The sequence below is a fragment of the Thunnus albacares genome, chromosome 21 (genome assembly GCF_914725855.1).
Source record: "Thunnus albacares chromosome 21, fThuAlb1.1, whole genome shotgun sequence".
NCBI lineage: Eukaryota > Metazoa > Chordata > Actinopteri > Scombriformes > Scombridae > Thunnus > Thunnus albacares.
This window is the reverse complement of record NC_058126.1, coordinates 12,646,325-12,655,689: the sequence shown is the minus strand read 5'-3', so window position 1 is coordinate 12,655,689 and position 9,365 is coordinate 12,646,325. Positions and strand designations below refer to the sequence as shown.

The 9,365-nt window shown below is 40.4% G+C and overlaps 1 protein-coding gene across 1 annotated transcript in view; it reads left to right on the top strand.

Annotated features, from left to right (window-relative positions):
- The first annotated feature begins 1,758 nt into the window (after window positions 1-1,758).
- The window catches only part of map3k22 (mitogen-activated protein kinase kinase kinase 22), a 40,790-nt gene continuing 33,183 nt past the window's right edge, over window positions 1,759-9,365 (top strand). Inside the window, exon 1 of the mRNA XM_044339706.1 lies at window positions 1,759-2,169. The gene's annotated coding sequence lies outside the window, so the exon portion shown is untranslated. The remainder of the gene's footprint in view (window positions 2,170-9,365) is intronic.

Genomic DNA, 9,365 nt, shown 5'->3' with positions numbered 1-9,365 from the left:
TCCATTGTAAACCTATCCTTTAAACAAAAACGTCCTCAAAGTTTTCACAGTTAGAAAGTCTATAACCTAAAGTACCATTGCTTCTTAGGATCCTCTTTTCAGTTTCACTACAGTTGTCCTCGAGACATTAACAATTATGTCACAATGAACTGATAGACGAGAGCATCATAATCGGTCAAATGTGTGTCTGTTGTGATAGTTAAGACGGGAGGAGCAGGGGGACAAACTAGTAGTAGAGCAAGTCAAGGCCACCAATCCAAGGTTTGACTACTACTCAGGCAGAGCTGGAAACTCCCTCAGGGGCCTCAAAGGCACCAGGTTCACTGTGTGGAAATTAGTTTCAGTTAAATTAATTAACTGATTAATATAATCCAAAATGGAAAGAGCCTCAAAGCGACTCTTGCATTTTTACCTTACCTTGCATCTCTGTTTTGCACAGCGACCCTGCGTCGAGATCCAGTTTGAATACCTTTACATTAATATTCCAGTTATGCTTTCATTGTGCATATTTTAAAATAAATGATCAATTTATAACCAAAATTAAGTTGAGAGGGCTCAATAGAGGAACTTCATTATTTACACCCTTTTCCTACTGTGACGTGTTAAAACGTCTTCTGTGGAAAAAGGCTTATTATATGACGGATGTCAACTTTACATTTGGTGCTACTCTTTTTTGTTTGCACTCTTTTTTTGTGATACTTCTTTATTGAGATTTTGGCATAATTATACAGGGATGGGGTTATGAGTTTGATAGACTGTAGAGAAAGTAAATTAACGTAATCTCAAATGTCCAGACATGAATCAAAACAGAACTGACAAGCAGACAAAAATCAAGAAATAAGAATTTTCTTGTAATCATAAACTTGTAAGATCCTGTTGCCCATGAGGCCAAAGCAATCACTCTTGTGCACAACTGCAAGTTAATCAGACCTTGAAGTTCTTCCACATGTTTTTTTTTCATATAATGATGCCTTCACAATATCATATCAGAGGCAGAACTTTATTTATTACTCTATTTTTTCCTTTTTTTTATCAGCATATACAGTACTGTGCAAAGGCTTTAGGCACTTTAGATGTTTAGATTCTGTCAACTGGGAGGCGTTTGATCAGTCCCAAATTTATTCTGCAGCATAACAACGACCCCAAACATACAGCCAGAGCCATAAAGAAATATCTTCACTAATAATAAGAACAAGAAGTCCTGCAGCAGATGGTTTGGCCCCCATAGAGCCCTGATCTCAACATCACGGAGTCAGTCTGGGATTACATGAAGAGACAGAAACAACTTAGACGCCTAAACTCACAGAAGAACTGTGGCAACTTCTCCAAGATGCAGGAACAACTGACCTGCCAAGTACCTGAAAAACTGTGTGCAGCTGTATGAGCAGTGCTGTTTTATAGACAAAGCGTGGTCACATCAAATATTGATTTCATTTAGGTTTCTTCTGTTTACTCAACTTTACATGACGTTAATTAGCCTAATAAATAAAAACTATTAATGGAATTACTTTTGAAAGCATCCTTACTTTACTTTCAGTGCCTCAAACTTTTGCACAGGAGTGTAAAATACAAGGATCTGCTGTGATATTCAAGTCTCCTAAGTGAAATAGAATAGAATAAAATAGAATAGAGTCTCTTGGATCAGGTGTTGTATTTGCTCCAGGTGTCCACGGGGAGGCGCTACACGCTACAGTTTGGCGCCGCTGCCTTGGAAACGCACCACCGGAGCGCGCGTCACCACTTCCTGGAGCTCACGTTGTTGCTGACATCAGAGGCGCAGCTCCGGGGGAAACTCAGCTCCTCTCTGTAGTGTGTGTGGAGACAAGCTAAGCGCAGGGTGGAAAAAACTTTACTCTTGAAACATTAGCCGATGCAGTTTATTCCTGTCTGCAAACACGTCCGTCAGCTCTGGATTATGCACCTGGAAGGAGAGAAGATCTTTCTGCCTGAACAGAGCCTGTATTTCTAATTTCTGCTCTTCAGCACAGAGCGCAGTTTCCGGATATCAAGCCCCACTGTTTTGGATAGATTTGCTCTGCATCAGTTGGGATTTTTTCCCCCTCTCTCTTTCTTTCTGTCGTTTATCTGTGATAACTTACACTCCTTTATCAATTTACCTTCATAAATCCTGCAGCCACAACTAGAACATGGAGACACATAGATAACAAGGTAAGAGTCCAGCCTGGATTATTTTTCCAGTTTCTAATATCACTGCTTTTATACAATTTCCTGTTATAACAAATGCAATGCCAGGACATTAAAACAGACTTGCAGCCTTATTAATTTGGTCATGTACAGTTGAAATTGCTTTTTTCTTTTTTTTTAATAAGACATAAGCATGTGCAGTATGGTTGCTGGTGGCGTGAACAAGCCATCTTGCATGTGTGAACTGTGTAAACTTGAACAACCCCAAATTATTTCAGTGTAAGAGTTACTTCAGGGAATTTGAATTTGTAAAGGCCTCATTTTTGCAGCAAGAAGGTATGATTTGTGGATATATTCATGTTTTATTACCAGAATAAAGATTTGCATTTGACTATTGGTGGTTACTTTGAGAGCCAAAGTCCTTTGTTGATGTTGTACACGTTTTTAATTACGGTTTGTGCTTTATTTATCATCAGTGAAGCATAATTGCACGTCTTGAGGTGCGAGTGATTTCTGGAAAGTCACTGTCATCCTGTGCCTGTGGACTCGTTCAGTCTGTTTCCTTTTTTTCTTTTGCTGTTAGTCTTCCAGACCTCTGTGATTCTGTGGTCAGTTTAACTGCTGTTTTCACTGGAGGAAGGAATCCTCTTCAAATCCTTTGCATGTTTTCTTTTTCTTTTTTTGCCTCAAAATTTGTCTCCCTGGTTTTCTTAAATCTCCAATAGGTGTTCTATTGGGTTGAGATCTGTTGACTGCAAAGGCCATAGCATATGATCATTTTCATACTCATCAAACCATTCAGTGACCCCTCGTGCCCTATGGATGGGGGCATTGCCATCTTGGAAGAGACCACTCCCATTAGGATAGGAATGTTTCATCATAGGCTGAAGGTGATCACTCAGAACAACTTTGTATTGATTTGCAGTGACCCTTCCCTCTAAGGACACAAGTGGATCCAAACCATGCCAGCAAAATTCCCCCCACAGCATAACAGAGCCACCAGATCCCCTCACTGTTGGGGTCAAGTATTCAGGCCTGTACCGTTCTCTTGGTGAATGCCACACAAACACTCGCCCACTTGTCAAGAATATGGTGGTGATGACTCATATGACCCTATCACTTTTTTCCACATCTCTGTAGACCAGCGCCTATGGTTTTGCACCACTGAACTCTCAAATGTGCTTCATCTTCATAATGAGGGGTTTATGCACTGCAACCCTACTATAATATCCCTCTCTATGTAATTGTCGACGGACTGTTCTTGCTGACACAGTCCGATCATGTCCTGCGTTGACAATCTCAGTCACCTGAGGAAGAGTTGCTCTTCTGTTTTTCCTTACATAATCACACTAATGCACGAGCTTCACGGTCATCAAATGCATGCTGTCGACCACAATTTCCGACCCTGTTTACTGATGTCTTTCCCATAGATCTAAATGCAGACGTCACTTTAGTCACTGTTCCTATTGAAGCACTGGCCAGTTGAGCAGTCTTTGTGATTGAAGCTCCTGCCATCCGTGCCCCAACAATGAACCCTCTTTCAAAGTGACTTAGATCTTTTCCTGTTGCCATCTTGATACAAAATCAGAATCAACTGGGCCTGCTCAGCATTTTTATATATGCCACAGAACATGATTGGATATTAATTGCTTAATTGTACCATGTCGTGCACCTGTGTAGAACTATCTGCATTTGTTATGTTTCTACACTCATTTATTCAGGTTTTTCCTTTAATTTGTCACCTGTCTGTATATCCCTGAAATGGCAGACCTCTGAGACAATCCACCAAATCAGATTTTAATGAGGCCATTGTGTTTGGTTCATCAAATCAAATCAACTAGAACTGCACTCTCAGAGCAGAGGCCTGAGTAGCAACTGACGGATGGGTTTATCAGCACATTGGCGAGCCCTGAGGGGGTCAGAAATAGCCTTAAAGTGAGAGTCAAACTGTCAAATGGAAACCGCCCACAGATATGCTTGGTGTGCCCCAAGCAAAACAATCCATTTGGTTGATAACGGGACTGAATCCCACAGTAAACGCCAGCCAGAGACAGAAGCGATGGGTTAATAATTGTGTCTTAATGGGACTTATGAGGAAACAGGTTTGAAACTGTTTATCGCTCCTGTCACATCCTAAGCTTTCAGTTTTATAGGTCAAATTGGTACAAGGTGGATATTGTTTGTAGCCTGCTGAAGGAGAGTTTCAAGGTTCTGAAAAAGTTTTGATTGATTGTAGACATTTGTGGCCTGTGTTCATCTATTAACTTCTCTTAACATACCTCTGTTCAGAGCTGGCTTCTTCGCAAGTAAATAGTGTCTACAGCATAGGGAACGCAACCTCTTCATCCTCACGCTCTCTGCTCAGCGAGAAGTGTTAAGTCATGCAATCATGTGCTGAATTCACAGAAGTAGGACCATACGCCAGATGCCCACTGCCTGAGGGCTGAGGGGCCAAAGGTTACCCTGACTCATATAGGCAGACTGATTATTTTCCCACAAGAGCCCTGTTTTTGAGGTTGCCTAACTACACCAGACAACAAAACAAGTTTGTCATTAGGTGTTCAACTGGTCTGACACAGAATAATCATCACATACTGTAAATATTCTGTAGAATTTTAGACAGCAGAGATGTTGTGCTCAATGGTGGTTTGTATGTCTTCCATACATTTTGTCATTTATTGAAACATGAATGGATAAATACTTGCTTTGCATATGCAATCAAATGACACTATATGATCCTCCAAATTGAGTTTAAAGTGTTCTGATTTAGAGTTCATCTGGGATAAATTAGTTTCACTGAAGCCAAAACCTGTTAAAACCAAGCTATTAAATCTACGGAAGTTTCTGTACAAATATAAGCGCGCAGTGTTGAGGTATAGAGTCAAAGACAGGTACAAAAGTTTTCTAAAGTATTGAAAGTTTGCAGCATAGCAGGCTTCCTCACTGGGACATAAATTAAGGTGTTTGAGACTAAGCAAAACTCTTTGACTCCTGCCTGTCAGGAACTGGACAAAAAAGGTTTTGGTGAGGTTACTGAGAAGCCAGGGTAATAGAACTTCAGAGATCCTCTTCAGAAGTTGAAAAAAATAGCAGCCAAAAAAATGAACTCCTTGGCCTGATTGGCAAGCACTGAATGTAGTTAAAACCAAACACCAGCCACCTATATTATACCATTCCTACAGCAATCAGGATCTGAAAGATATGTGAAGACAGAGAGAACAATGGGCAGAGACAAGTAAACCTTGAAGAATGTGTTGTATGCATGTACGCCTTGAAGAAAACCTTGGCAAAGATTCACCTTTCAGTTTGACAAAGTCAAAGAAAACACTGGAGATGATTCAGGACAAGTTTGAATGTCCTAGTCGAAACCAGATTTGATCATGAAAAATCTGTCAATTGACCAGGTGATCAAAGTTTTCAAACACTCCAAATAGAGTGACCTAATGTGCAAGGAATAATGATTGACACTGCACAAATACAGGTGTGTGTAAAGCTGGTTGCGGCACGCCCAAGATGACATAAAGCAGTAACTGCTGACAGTGCTGCTTCTGTATAGTGCAGAGTTAGGGGTCTGGTTACATATGTAAAATTTCAGTTCTTTATTTTCAGGAAATTTGCAAAAACTTGTTATTCCTTTCTCATAATGAAGTTTTTTGTGAAGACTAAAGGCAGAAAATACAGCCTTGATCAATTTTAAATCAAGCCAACAGCAAAACAAAATGTGGAAAAGTCAAAGGGTCTGAATGCTTTCTGAAGCCAGTCTGAGTCGCCTTTCGTTATCTGTAAGAGTTCAGTAAGGTCCAGCCCCCTCCTCTCCACAAACCAAGAGGAAGTTGTCTTGATTGAGCTTTGTCTGCACGGCTTGTCTGACCGTAAGGACAATGCCATCAGTGGCAGCAGAGCCTGAGTCTGCAAGGACAGCCGGAAACACACTTCCAGACTGGACTCGTACAATAACACTGAGGACAAGTTTGTGTACAAAGTTACCGTAAATGGTCAGACGCCATTGCTTTTGATGTCTGGTGGTGCGCATGTATTCAAATATGAATACATAAATAAAGGCCAGATTGTGGTTTGTTGCAGAGATGTTAAATGAAATCAACAGGGGGGACTCTTGAAATTAAATCATGAAATTGCTTTTGGATTTTTCATTGTCACACTCACTCAGCCTCTCGAGTATCAAAAGCCCAGGACCGAGACACTCTTCATGGATAAACTGCTTGGTGGCAAAACAGAAATACTTTCTTGCCTCTTTCTGAACCACAGCTGTTTGACATTCTGTCTCGTGAAATGGGTTTAAGTCTATGAGCTGTCTCTGCATGGCTGCATTTGGGTGGAGAAACACAATGAATGAATGTGCTTGTAATAGCATGTCACCGCATAATGGAAAAGACAGCTTGCTCTACAGATTGTACTTTGATTCCTCTCGGGAGTGACAGTATGGTTCTCGTGATCCGGGGAGTGGATATATTGTGGACGGCAGGAGAATCACTTTTTCTATTTGGCTATTTTTAGCTAGTGTTGTGTGGTTGATCATAATGGTAGATAGATCTACTTATCTCTGAGCTAATAGAGCCATCACGTTCACTGAGGAGAATCCTTTTACACTGGATTGGCATCAGTGGATTGAGTTGTATGTCCAGCTACACCATTCATATGACTCCTTTTTGTCCTGATTATACCAACTACTTTCTCCTATTGTGTCCTTGGAAGTTTATTGGTTAAAAACTGTGCTGATAATATATACTAATTATACAGTATATTGAATATATTTGGGTTGTTGGTCGGACAAACAAGCAATGTAAAGGTTTCTCATTAGGCTCTTGGAAATTGGAGATGAGTATTTTTTCCCATTCTATAGACTAAATTTCAAAAGGGGTGAATATCTTTTGAAATGTTTTGATGCTAGCACTGGTACAGTATCCGACTTACCTTGTTTCATTTAATAAAAAGAAGCCAAACAAATCAAAAATTTGACAAATAGTTGTTTAACACCTTAAGTCATTATTTAATCAAAAATAGCAAGGATTTACTGGTTCCAGCTTCTCAAATGTGAATGTTTTCTATATTTTAGTCTCTATGATATTAAAGTAGACAAAAAACAAGCTGTTGGAAAATGTCTACTTGAGCTTTTGGAAAGTTTTTACTATTTTCTGACATTTTATGCACAAAATGATCAATCAATATCAAGAATAATCTTTATTTACGGTCCTACAGTTAACACTCACTTTCAGTACTTGACAGTTTTTGATACTCACTGCTACAGACGCTCTTTTGTCAGTGCCAAAAAAGTTTTATGTTACCCTAATGTTAATAAAAAATAATTGACAGATTAATCAATAATGACAATGATTGTTAGTTGCTCCCCTTTGTGTTCCCTTGAGAAATTGGCACTCCAATATCAGTCTTTTAATTGAGCATGCATTTACAGTTGAAACTGCGAACTGAAGCCACAAAGGTGTAATTAATGGCTTTAAATCAAAAGGGAAATTCTGTTATTTGAAAAGCATAGATTTAGTGCCAGATTACAGGAAGAATTCTCCTGTTATGTTGTAGGAAGGTGTTGTTAAACCTTGTGTTCCATTGAAGAGCTTGGATCTCTTCTCAGCAATAACTCCTGCGAGACAAAGCAAAGGGGAGAGCCAAGATTATGATAGATGAGTGCCGAGGCCCCACGTGGAGTGACGCCCGCCTGACGTCCTTGAGTGTGTCCCTGCATAGACCACCAGCAGCAGACCCAGTACGGAGGAGGACATACAGTATTGTCTTACTTCCCAGAATCAGCCAGCATAACACTTGTGACTCATGCAGGGTGGCCACAGCACAGTCTTGGCAGGCGTTCAGCGGACAGGACACCCCCGCCACTGACCTTTTTAAAAAGCGTAAGTCACCTAAGTAGCCGTGCCTCACTAATCACCCTTCACTTCCTGCCCATGTTGCAATTCAGACAGCCTACCGGGTATTGTGACCAGCTCACCGTCTCCTTAAATGATTCCAGGCCTATGATGCATTATTAGTGATCAACAGTGCAGATTTATGCTGTTTATTTTGGATACAGCCTACCAGAGCTTGCATTGCTGTCATCACCGCTGTTGAAATTGGTTAGACGCAAAAAAACCAACCCGGACCCTTCTTTGTCTAGAACTAAAGGGCTATTTCTAAGTTACCTTTTTTAGCTAAGGTCTTAGAAAAAGTGGTTACTAAGCAGCTTACAGCTTACATCGGTTGTATTCAACAGAAACAGCTCTTAGTCTTAAATAATCTGTTAATGCAGGGTGATACAGGAGAATGTTTTGTATTGGTACTGTTAGAGCTCAGTGCTGGTTTTGATACTGTAGACCACTGTATATTGATTGAGAGGCTCAGGCAGTGGGTAGGTATCTCTGAATCAGCTTTGGATTGGTTCTCCTTGTACCTGTGACAGGACCTTCTCTGTCACAGTTCATAATTATGCCTCATCAACTGAGTTTTTGTTTTGTGGTGTTCCCCAAGGTTCTGATCTGGGCCTGTTGCTGTTTGCATTATACTTGCTTCCAATTGGGCAGTAATTTTAAAGGTATCTCCTTCCATATTTATGTGGACGATATTCAATTATACATTTCGTTTAAGCCTCGAAATGTTTCAAAATGGTCTGTTCTGCTGAACTGCCTCAACTCTATAAAATATTGGATGGCAGATAATTTTCTATTGCGAAACACTGATAAAACAGAAGTTCTCATTTCTGCCTCTGATGATGTCTCAAAGGTGATGGAAATTCTTTGCTCTTAATCTTCTATTAAACCCACCCTCCGTTATTTGGGCATTTCTATGTGCCAGGCTTCGAGTCTTGACCAGCATGTAAATTGTTTGGTTTGTGCCTGTTTCTACCAGCTGACAAACATTGCTAAACTCAGTATGTCCATAACTGCAATGGAGATGATTACACATGCGTTCTTAGCAAGATATCCCTGAACTGCTTACAAGTGGTCCAAAATGCTGCTGCCAAGCTCCTGATCAAGTACCCCAAAAGGTGTCAAGTAACACCAATCCTGATGTCTGTACACTGGTTTCCCATCAAATTCAGAATACAGTTCAAGATCCTTGTAATCACATTCAGAGCCTTGCATGATCAGGCACCTGCCTACATTAAATAACTACTGCAGCCATATAATACCAGTAGGAATCTTAGGTCCTCGGATCAGGGTTTGTTGGTTGTCCTTCGCTCCAGGCTCAAGACAAAA